Consider the following 12502-nt stretch of genomic DNA (forward strand, 5'->3'; position numbering starts at 1 on the left):
ACAGAGTTGATGCTGTGCTCTTCCCAGCGGGCCCTGACAGGTGCCTCGTCCCTCGGCTTGTACTAACTGTGATCACGTGATGAACGTGGTATCTGCCAGACTTCCCCACTGTGAAGTCATTCTTTTCCCTTTGTCATGAGTACGTATTTTATGAGGGGAAGCTTTGAGACTGTAAATAAGCCCTGCCCTCATCAGACCTTCACTGCCGGTTCTAGCACACCTGGATATTTCTTGGATTGCTTATTGTTACGAGGGTACCCAGTGGCGATGCTGCCATCCACCTGTCCTTCCACACTGAAAGGCGGGCGTTCTGCTACCAAAAGCTTTCTCCGTTCCCGATTTATTTATGTCAGAACAGGATCACGGATTCCTATTTTGTTCAGTAGGTTACTGAATAACCCATTATTACTTTCATTCATAATAACATCATTATTTATTTTGATGTAAAAGTCTCTCCAGATTTGACCAAAATATCCTTTTGACATCCTATCACTGTTTGAGCATTTCCTTACTTCCTGTTTTCAGCCCATCTTGCAATTTCCCAGTCCCACCCAGCCCTGGGATCTGCCATTTCTCCAAGTCTGGTTTTTTTTCCTGTGGAGAATGGTACATAGAATCTAATAGCTGGGCTCTAGCGTGTTCATTGCTACAGGGGTGTCTGCTCCCAGCCGATTTTGGTGGAAAAATCTAAAGAGTGTATTTATGTTTACATATACACACATGCACACATACATACAGTAGTGCAAACACATACATAACACATGTATGATACATCTATATTTACATCTACATCTATGTACATATATTGAAACCCCGACTCTCACCAATATCTCCAATTTGAAATCAGCACTATAGGATTCATTCTAGTCTTTCCACATTTATAATTTCCTTCTTTGACCATGAGAAACATGGCTTCCACTAATCCTCAGGACATTTACCAATTTGATCAATCCTCCCTCTATGTAACGACTCTCCCATCACCACCGCTGCCCTCCTGAGCAGCTACCCTCTCACTTTGCTTTGGTTCTGATCTCCAGTCTGGGTTGCCATCCACACCCCACACAGACACCTTCCTTAACCCACTTGGGTTCCGTGTCCACATCACAGCTACCCTCTCACTTTGCTTTGGTTCTGATCTCCAGTCTGGGTTGCCATCCACACCCCACATAGACACCTTCCTTAACCCACTTGGGTTCCGTGTCCACATCACAGCTCGCCAGGGCTCTTGAATGTTAATGTAAACATAAGGACTGCTGTTCACCGTTACACGGGATGTGCACCGCACAACTCCAGGGGGCACAGTCTGTGTTTTTCAACCTGCCACCTTGGACCATAGTTTCCTTTCCAGCCTCCTTGACATTCTTCAGATATTTACTAACATAACAGCACTTATGAAAAGATATCTAAAATAGTGAATTCATGAGCTGTGTTTCTTTCCAACCATCTGATACAACTTGTAAATAATAAAATTGTCCTCAAATATTTTTCTTTCACTTACTTGGCCAATACTTACCAAGTGTCTGCTTTGTGCTAAAATCCGAAACTTTTTATTAAGATTTATTAGGATTTTTCCAGGTCCAGACTTCCATTCTTCATTCATTCCCTGGAATCAGGATGTCTTCCAGGCCATGACCTTCGGTTTCTGGGACATTTCCTGGGACGAACAAAAGTGAGAGAAATGACATATCCGTGACTAATCGTTCTAGTTGTTACCAGTAAAAGTCATTAGTTACATACTTTCTCTAAGCAGCCTGTAAACAAAGCCTGTTTCTCTTGTTCCCAAAAGTTTTTGTCGCTTATTTTGCTCCCCATGTCACCCCATTCACTTCCTGGGGGGTCGTGGTTTTAACCAAGCAAACCCTGGGTGTGCTAGTTACCATCATTGACAGGAGGGCCCTGCACCACATGCATTTTCTGTGTCACCCTCCTCTGGGGCCGGCTTCCTCTTCCCCCACTGCTCTTGGTGGCAGGCACTGAGCCCTGCCCCAGCTCCTTGGGTCTCAGTTGTGGCTGCCCCATTTGTAGGACAAATCTAGGATGATAACAGCTTTTCCTCCCTGTGTCATGAGATTCCAGCCATTCACATGTTCATTTTCCGATTTTGAACTGGCTGAACCTGCATCTTTTGTAGGAAGAATGGAAACAACATGCTTACACTGGGCTCAGGGAAGATGGTGCAGTCACAGCATCGCATCTGAACCAGCAAAAGCCCATGGAACAAGCACCCGAAACTTCCTGATTGTTTTGTCTTCAGGCCCATGGGTGATCCTGTATAAAGGATCCTGTGTAAAGTATAAAGGACATCTTTGCTCCTTTAAGACATGAATGTGTGAAGATTGTAAAGGTGGGTGCTGTAGTAGAGACTAATCTCCCCCAATTTCGGTTCTCTCCTTCTTGCACAGTAATAGAATTTTTGCCTGGACACAAAGGCACCTTGAAAAACGGCCCCACGTCTACACACGAGCCTCCCTGGTATCTTGGAGCGGCCATGTGGTGAAGTGCTGGCTGTGAGATGTGGGTGCCCTTTGCCCCTCGTCTTTGTCTGTCCGTCCATCCTCCTGGCTGGAACAAGGATGCCACCTTCTTTGAGAGTTTGGGGCCACACCCTAGCGACAGGGGATGGCTGAGCAGGAGGAGTTGGGTCGCCTGAGGGCTGGTGGAGCAGAGCTGACCCCGCCGTCCTGGACAGCTCGCCCCCATCGCTCCATGCGACGGAAGACCCCAATCCCAGCCTGCGGAAGGCTCGACTGCCTTCAGGTTCCTGCTCTGTGCAGGACCACTCAGTGTTACCTGACACATAAAACATACAAGATAGCATAAACCAACCACCAGCGGGTTTCCTGGGGGTGTGAAACAGTACAGATACCTGGGCTAGAGTTGGGAGAAGGAGTCCTGAAGCCAGGTGTGCAAGGAGACGGTGTCAGCAACAGGACGCCTGGGCAGGAAAGGGGATCCCTGGGCAGCAGCCGGACCCCTGAGCAGGCCGTCCCTGAGAATGAATGGTGGGAGCCAAGGGACAGAGGGAGGTCCCTCTGGGCGGCTTGGGGACGGTGCAGAGACTGGCCGGTCCTGGAAAGGAGACAGGATAAGGAGGTTTGATGTGGGCTTTTCGAGCGGTGTTTGATGTGGGGGGACCATTGTGTTCGTCCATATTAGGAAACTCACTTCAAGGGGTTAAAACAATAAACGGCTGACGTCTTACCTGCCCCTGAACCTCCTGCCCAGAGCAGCGTCGAGGAGATCTGGGGTTTAGGGACAGGAATAGGATGAATGAGAGGGAGAGAATTCTGTCCTGTATGGTACTGGGCGATTGTTCAAGGGTGGAAACGCAGTCAGTGGGGTTCTGTGCCATGTCAAAATGTCTTGGGTTGTATTGGTCCCATGAGAATAACTTCCCAGAGCATCTTTAAAAACCCCACCTCTGTCGATGGACACTTAGGTTGTTTCCATGTCTTGGCTATTGTGAATAGTGCTGCAATGAACATTGGGGTGCATGTATCCTTTTGAACCATGGTTTTCTCTGGATAGATGCCCAGGAGTGGGATTGCTGGACCATACAGTAGCTCTATTTTTAGTTTTTTAAGGATTGACATATACACACTGCTCTATTTAAAACAGATAACCAACAAGGACCTACTGTATAGCACAGGGAACTCTACGCAATATTCTGTAATAACCTAAATGGGAAAAGAACTTGAAAAAGAATAGACACATGTATATGTATAACTGGATCACTTTGCTGTATACCTGAAACTAACACAAAGTTGTTAGTCAAATACATTCCAATATAAAATAAAAATTTGTTTAAAAACAGATTAAAAAAAACTAGTGAAACAATAAATGTTTTATATCAAAACAAAACCCAAAAAACCATACAGAACAACACACAGCCAGTGGTGCTGAATAGCCAGCCAACACGCCGCAGAGGTGGAGACAGAAGGAAGGCCTGGTGGGCCCAGCTGTGGATGAGGAGACGGCCTGCGTCAGGAATCTGACCGCTACCTGGAGGCCAGCAGGCTGAGCGCCGCCGTGCACGGGGACGTCCTTCTGACAGAGGCTGGTGATCAGCTGGGTTGGGAGAAACGGATGCAGGGAGAAAAGTTAGGTTCAACAGGCTCGTGTGTTGGTCTGGACTTGTGGGCGAGGGGTGCGGGACATGCCCTCCAAATGTGCCTCTTCGCTGTATGGATTATTTTGAGCTAAAGGCTCTTGAGTACCAGCAGACACAGGAAAAGCTCTAAAACTACGGCAGAAGTTCCCCTTTTGTAAAGGAAATTTCCATTTGTAACAGGTCTCCCTCTGCCGTAGGGGGAAGAAGAGCCCTCTCAACGATTCTCATTGAAGAGGAAGCTGGGACTTGGATCTGCGGTGAACCTCACTACACAGGCCCTGTTGACACCCCTCCCCGCCCAAGCCCAAGCCCCCTTCCTCAGCTGAGCCCGAGATGGTGCACAGGCCCCCGTTCCGACCACGCCTGTGAGTAACTCATCTCTGGGTGCGCCGTGTGTAGGTGTGATGCCACGTCACCGCACGTCTGTCTGTCTCTCTCTTGGTGGCCTGTCTGCGGTCGGTCCAGTTTGCAGGGTCCTGGCAGGAGAACCAGGGGGGTAGCGGGGCGGGGGGAGGAGAAGGTCTTCCCCCCTACACAGGCTATGAGGGGAAGGAAAGAGAAAACGGGAAACATAGGAGAAGCATTCTGAAGGAAGAATTAGCAGAAGTGACCACTGAACTTAGAACCTGAGGGGCAAGGAGGGCGCACAGTGTCGCGTGGGTAGACGCCAGCCCCCGCTGGGGGAGCGCGAAGGCCGAGCACCCATGCGACGGCGGTGACCAGAGACGCAGGCCCGGCCCTAACGGGCTGGCGGACCAGCGGGAAGACGGTAACGCGCAGCCCACACGCAGGTCACTCAGCCCACCGCGGAAGGTCTGGAGAAGCAAGGGTTCTTCAAGAGCATCTAAAGGTTGCACTCGGATGGGGATCAGACAGCTTCCTTGAGTTGGGAGCTGGAGGGTGAGGAAGAATTTCCCACCGAGGTGTGTGAGGAGAGAGCCCAGTACTCCAGGCCTCGGGGTCGGGGGGCGGAGGGATGGGAGCAGGGCCCCCCCAGTTATCCCCGGCCAGGGCCTGCAGAGCCCTAATCTTGTACGAGGCGCTCTGGGCCCAACAGGGGAGCTGTGGAGACCCTAGTAAAAATCTGTCACATGTCCTTTATATATAAGAACATCTCATATATGAGAAAAATCAAATAGAAGGTATTAGCAAAGGTATTGAACTGCATCAAACTTCCAAGTGAAACTTTTTCCACTTTTTAAGTGAAAAACTGAGCTTGCTTCCATGAACATAACTTATAAAAGGTTTTTTTCTTTTTCTTCTTTTTTTAAAATTGAAGTATAGTTGATTTACAATGCTTCAGGTGTACAGCAAAGTGATTCAGTTATATGTATGTGTGTGTGTATATATTCTTTTTCAGATTCTTTTCCATGATAGGTTATTACAAGGTATTGAGTAGAGTTCCCTGTGCTAGACAGTAGGTCCTTGTTGGTTATCTATTTTAAATATAGTACTGTGTATCTGTTAATCTCAAATTCCCAATTGATCCCACCCCCCACCTTTCCCCTTTGGTAACCATAAGTTTGTTTTCTATGTCTGTGAGTCTCTTTCTGTTTTGTAAATAGGTTCATTTGTACCATTTTTTAGGTTCCACATATGTGATATCATGTGATATTTGTCTTTCACTGTCTGACTTACTTCATTTAGTATGATCATCTCTAGGCCCATCCATGTTGCTGCAAATGGCATGATTTCATTCTTTTTTATGGCTGAGTAATATTCCATTGTGTACATATACCACATCTTTTTTATCCATTAATCTGTTGATGGACATTTAGTTTGCTTCTATGACTTAGTTATTGTAAATAGTGCTGTGATGAACATTCGGGTGCATCTATCTTTCAAATTAGAGTTTTCATCTTTTCCAGATATACTCCCAGGAGTGGGATTGCTGGGTCATACGGTAGCTCTATTTTTAGTTTTTAAGGAACCTCCATACTGTTCTTCATAGTGGCTGCACCAGTTTACATTCCCACCAACAGTGTAGGAGGGTTCCCTTTTCTCCACACCCTCTCCAGCATTTATTGTTTGTAGACTTTTTGTTGAGGGCCATTCTGACTGGTGTGAGGTGGTACCTCATTGTAGTTTTGATTTTGAACATAACTTTTTATTTTAGGCTAGGAATGGATACACAGAATTCCCTTGATTAAGACATTTCAGTGATGATTCTTCAGATTCTGCATGGTCTGAGTGAGTTTCGTGCAGAGGCTCATGGCCTCTAACACCTGAGAAGGATGGAGAGGGGGAAGGATGCCCATGGAACTGCAGATGACCAGTGTCCTGATGCCCAAAAAGGAAGGGGTGGGGAAGCGGGGGGAAAAAACATCACTAAAGACTAGACTTGGCACCGCAGAAATATTTTAGAACATATTGCTTCATAAATATTTCTGTGAGCATTTAGAAGAGTGTGGTAAACACTATGAGCACATCATCACAAAGCAACTTCATTTATTTTTTCCAGCTTTACTGAGGTGTGATAGACAAATGAAATTGTAAGATATTTAAAGTGTGCAATGCGATGATCTGGCATATGTATACATGTGAAAGGATTTCCCCCTCATTGAGTTAATTAATGCATCCATCATCTCACATAATTAACTTTTGTGTGTGTGTGAGAGAACATTTAAGTTCTACTCTCTTAGCAAATTTCAATTATACATACAGTGGTATCAACTATAATCACCATGTTATACATTAGATCCTCAGACATTAGTCATCTTAAGACTGAAAGTTAGCAACCTTTACCAGCCTCTCCCTATTTTCCCCACCCTCAGCCCTGGCAGCCACTTTTCTACTCTCTGTTTCTATGAGTTTGACTTTTTTTTCTTTTAGATTCCACATGTAAGTGATACCATGTGGTACTTGTCTTTTTCTGTGCGGATTATGTCACTTAGCATAATGCCTTCCAGGTTCATCCATGTTGCTGCAAATGATAAGATTTCCTTTTTTTACGGCTGAGCAAGACTCTATTGTATATAAGGTGCCACATCTTCTTCATCCATCTGTCGATAGACCCTTAAGTTGTTTCCATATCTTGACTATTGTCAATAATGCTGCTATGAACATGGGAGGAGGGATATCTCTTCGAGATAGTGACTTAGTTTCCTTTGGATATATACCCAAAAGTAGGATTCTTAATCATATGGTAGTTCTATTTTTAGTTACTTGAGGAACCTCCACATTGATTTCCATAGTGGCTGTACCAGTTGACATTCCAACAGCGGGCAAGGGTCCTTTATCTCCACATCCTCACTGGCATTTATCTCTTGTCTTTTTGATAGCAGACATCCTAACAAGTGTGAGGTGATAGCTCATTGAGAATTTGATTTGCATTTCCCTGATGATTAGTAATGTTGAGCACATTTTTATGTACCCGTTGGCCATTTATATGTCTTCTTTGGAAAAACATCTATTTATGTCCTTTGTCCATTTTTAATTGGGTTTGTTTGTTTGCTTATTGCTATTGAGTTGTACGAGTTCCTTGTATATTTTGGCTATTAGCCCCTTATCAGATATATGGTTTGCAAATATTTTCTCCCACTCAGTAGATTGCCTTTTCATTTTGTTAATGGTTTCCTTTGCTGTGCAGAAGCTTGTTAGTTTAATGTAGTTCCCTTGCTTATTTTTGCTTTTGTTGTCTTTACGTTTGACGCCAAATGCAAAAAATCATCACCAAGACCAATGTCAAGAAGTCTACTGCCTATATTTTCTTCTAGGAATTTTACAGTTTTAGGTCTTATGTTCAAGTCTTTAATCAATTTTGAGTTGATTTTTGTGTAAGGTGTACGATAGGGGTCCAGTGTCATTCTTTTGCAAGTGGCTGTCCAGTTTTTCCAACATAATTTATTAAAAAGGCTGTCCGTTCCCCATTATATATTCTTGGCTCTTTTGTGGAAAATGAATTGACCATATATGTGTGTGTTTATTCTGGGCTCTCTATTCTGTTTTATTGATCTATGTGGTTGTTTTTATGCCAATACCATGCTGTTTTGATGAGCAGAGCTTTGTAATAGAGTTTGAAATCAGGAAGCATGATGCCTCTAGCTTTGTTCTTCTTTCTCAAGATTGCTTTGATTCCTTTGAGTCCCTAGTGGTTCTGTACAAATTTTAGGATTATTTTTTTCTATTTCTGTGAATATTGCCACTGGAATTTTGACAGAAATTATATTGAATCTGAAGATCTCTTTGGATAAATGAATATTTTAACAATATTAATTCTTCCAGTCCATGAGCACAGAATATCTTTCCATTTATTTGTATCCTCTTTGATTTCTTTCATCAATGTTTTATGGTTTTCAGTGCACAGATATTTCACCTCCTTGGTTAAATTTATTCCTAAGCATTTTATTCTTTTTGATGGAATTGTTTTCCCAATTTTTTGTTCTGATCATTAATTGTGGGGTATAAAAATGCAATTGATTTTTTTATATTGATTTTGTATCCTGCAACTGTACTGAAATAATTTTTAGTTCTAACCTTTTTTTTTTTTCTGTAGAGCCTTGTAGGTTGTCTATGTATAATACCATGTCATCTGCAAATAGAAACAATTTACTTCTTTTCCGATTTGGATGTCTTTATTTCTTTTTCTTGCCTAATTGCTCTAACTAGGGCTTCCAGTACTGTGTTGAATAAAAATGGTGAGAACAGACATCCTTGTCTTGTTCCTGATCTTGCGATAAAACTTTCAGTGTTTCACCATTGAGTATGATGTTAGCTGTAAGCTTTTCATACCTGGACTTTATTATGTTTAGATACATTCCCTCTATACCCAGTTTGTTGAGAAGTTTTGTCATAAAAGAATGCTGAATTTTGCCAGAGTTTTTTTCTACATCTATTGAGATGATGATACAATTTTTATCATTCATTTTTATAATGTGGTGAATCACATTAATTAACCTGTCCATGTTGAGCCATTGTTGCCCTCCTGGAAAAATCCCACTTGATCCTGGTGTGTAATCCATTCAATGTATTGTTTAAATTAGTTTGCTTACATTTTATCAAGGATTTTTGCCTATATGTTCATCAGAGATACTGGACTGTAATTTCTTTTCTTGTGATGCTTTTTTCTGGTTTTGGTATCAAGGTAATGCTGTCCTCATAAAATCAGTTTGGAAGTATTTCCTCCTGCTCTATTTTTTGGAAGAGTTTGAGGGGGATTGGTATTAATTATTCTTTGAATGTTTGGTAGAATTCATCATTGAAGCCATCTGGTCCTGGGCTTTTGTTTTTTTGGGAGATTTTTGATTATTGGTTCAATCTCCTTACTAGTAATTGATTTAGTCAGATTTTCTATTTCTTCAGGATTCAATCTTGGTAGGTTGTATGTTTCTAGGAATTTATCAACTTCTTTCAGGTAGTCCAGTGTTTTTGGTGTAGAATATTCATAGTAGTATCTTATGATCTTTTGTATTTCTGTGGTATCAGTTGTGATGTGTTCTCTTTCTAATTTTATTTGAGAGCTGTCTCTCTTTTTCTTGGTAAGTCTAGCTAAAGATTTGTCTATTGGGTTTATCTTTTCAAAAACCCAGCTCTTAGTTTCATTGACCTTTCCTATTGTCTTTGTAGTCTCTATTTAATTTGGGTCTGCTCTGACCTTTGTTATTTCCTTCCTTCTACTAAATTTGGGCTAAGTTTATTCTGCTTTTTCAAGTTCCTTGAGGTGTAAAGTTCTTTGAGGTGTAAAGTTAGTTGTTCATTTGAGATCTTTCTTTTTTCTTAATGTACATGTTTATTGCTATAAACTTCCCTCTTTGAACTACTTTTGCTGCATCACAGAAGTTTTAGAATGTTGTGTTTTCATTTTCATTTGTCTCAAGATACTTTTAAATTTCTTTTTTATTTTTTCTTTGACCCATTTGTTGTTCAGTAGCTTGTTGTTTAATCTCCACATATTCGTGAATTTTCCAGTTTTCTTCTTATAATTGATTTATAGTTTCATTTCATTATGGTTGGAAAAGATGCTTGAAATGATTTCAATCTTCTTAATTTATTGACTTACTCTGTGGCCTGACATGTGACCTCTCCTGGAGAATGTTCCATGTGCACTTGAGAAGAATGTGTATTCTGCTGCTGTTGGATGGAATGTTCTATGTATGTTATTTGGCTCCACTAGGTGTAATGTGTAGTTTAAGTGCAATGTTTCTTTGTTGATTTTCTGTCTGGATGATCTCTTTATTGTTACAAGTGAGGTATTATTGTATTGTATAGTATGCTATTATTGTATTGCTGTCTATCTCTCCTTTCAGATCTGTTCAAATTTGCTTTATATATTTAGGCGCTCCAATGTTGGATGCATAAATATTTCCAATTGTTATATCCTCTTGATGAATTGACCCCTTTATCGTTATATAATGACCTTCTTTGTCTCATTGCAGTCTTTGGCTTAATGTCTATTTTGTCTGATATGCATAAAGGATATAAGTATACATAAAACCCTTTGCTTTTTAAATTTTCATTTGCATGTAATATCTTTTTCCATCCCTCCACTTTCAATCTACTCCTGTCCTTAAAACTGAGATGAGTCTTTAGTAGGCAACATATAGTTGGGTCTTATTTTTGTATCCATCCTGTCACTCTGTCTGTACACATGTGGGTACATCCGCCCTTCAGGGAGACACTGGCGATTTGGTTTTATTGCTGGAGCGGGATGAAGGGAGAAGGCATGAGAAGGGTCCTCCAGGAAAAGTGGCAGCCAGCCCCTTGATGCTCCTCAGGGGAAAGCTGGGATTTGGGGGTTCCCTCCGGATTGTGTGGCACTGTGCCGGGGACGGCGAGAGTGTGTCTTCGTCTTTCCTACAGAACGAGAAGCGGGTATTTTCTCATTCACCTGAAGAACAGGAGTCACTCAGCTAGTCCCTGTCCCTCTTTCAGAGGGAACTGCTCCCTGTGTGGCTGTGTATCTGGCATGTCTCTGAGAGCACGGGAGCTCAGGAGCCTCCGAAGTCACCACCTTTACTGGCTCCTGCCTTGTCCTTCTTGACGTGTTAGTGTGTTGGTGCATCAGGAAACACCTCCCACACTGAAGACTTTGACTTTACCTCTTGCACATCTTGATTTTGTCAAATATACCTTGATTTTAGAAAAACGTTTAAAATTCCTTCTGAATAAACTGGTAAAATGTAGGCTGAATAACATTACTCTTAGGCAGATTCTTAGCAGACTGAATTACAACCAGAAATGGTAGATCATTTTTTCAGTATGGAAATAATTCATTGGTGAAATGCTATGGGGTTATATTGATCTTGTGGTCATCAGAATTATTTTAAATCAATGACTTGGATACAAGTAGGAAAAGAATGCTTATCAAATTTGCTGAATTATAAGATTTGAGATGGATAACTAATAGTATAGATAATGCTCAAGATTCTACATTATTTCATGTGGTTGGAATTCTGAGGTGAAAGCAATAAGACACAGAGATAAGAAAATTATAAACGTGGGCTAGAAGGACACTGTCTTGAATGGCACCCAGCAGAGACATGATGTGAGTCACATATGTAATTTAAATTTTCCTAGTAGTCACATTTAAAAAGGTCAAAACAAACTGGGAAAAGCAATCTTCAAAAATTTTAACTCAGTGTATCCAAAATATAATCATTTCAATATGCAATCAGTATAAAAAATATCCATGGGATATTTTACCATTTTTGTACTAAGTCTTCAAAATCAGATGTGCGTGTGATATTTAGAGCACATCTCAATTCAGACTCACCACACTTCAAATGTTCCACTGCCACACGTGGCTGGTAGCCACCATATTGAACAGCACAGGTCAAGAAACTGACATATGGGGCTTCCCTGGTGGCGCAGTGGTTAAGAATCCGCCTGCCAATGCAGGGGACACGGGTTTGAGCCCTGGTCCGGGAATATCCCACATGCCGCGGAGCAACTAAGCCCGTGCGCCACAACTACTGAGCCTGCACTCTAGAGCCCACGAGCCACAGCTACTGAGCCCGAGAGCCACAACAACTGAAGCCCAACATGCCTAGAGCCCATGGTCCGCAACAAGAGAAGCCACTGTAATGAGAAGCCGGCGCACCACAACGAAGAGTAGCCCCCGCTCGCCGCAACTAGAGAAAGCCACGCGCCGCAACGAAGACCCAACACAGCCAAAAATTAATTAATTCATTCATTAATTAATTAATTTTTTAAAAAAGAAACTGATATATGTAAAAATTATCAGATAAAGGTAACTGATCACAAGTTTGATGTAAGCCACTACAATAGATAATCCAATCTTGGGTGGCACTAGTTATATGATGTATCAATTATCTATTGCCAAAATAACACTGCATGAAAAACAACCCTGAGACCTTAATGGGATGCAACACTAACCCTTTATTATTGCTCACGAGCCTACAGGTAAGCTAGGTGGTTATACTGATTGGGCCA

The 12502-nt window shown here is 42.1% G+C and overlaps 1 protein-coding gene and 1 pseudogene across 1 annotated transcript in view; one reads left to right on the plus strand and one right to left on the minus strand.

Annotated features, from left to right (window-relative positions):
* Positions 1 to 12502, plus strand: part of LOC118905435 — a 53051-nt pseudogene that overhangs the window by 13025 nt on the left and 27524 nt on the right.
* The window catches only part of CEP43 (centrosomal protein 43), a 71436-nt gene continuing 62839 nt past the window's right edge, over positions 3906 to 12502 (minus strand). Inside the window, exon 16 of the transcript XR_005022160.1 lies at positions 3906 to 4650. The gene's annotated coding sequence lies outside the window, so the exon portion shown is untranslated. The remainder of the gene's footprint in view (positions 4651 to 12502) is intronic.

The sequence above is a fragment of the Balaenoptera musculus genome, chromosome 12 (assembly GCF_009873245.2).
Source record: "Balaenoptera musculus isolate JJ_BM4_2016_0621 chromosome 12, mBalMus1.pri.v3, whole genome shotgun sequence".
Classification (NCBI taxonomy): Eukaryota; Metazoa; Chordata; class Mammalia; order Artiodactyla; family Balaenopteridae; genus Balaenoptera; species Balaenoptera musculus.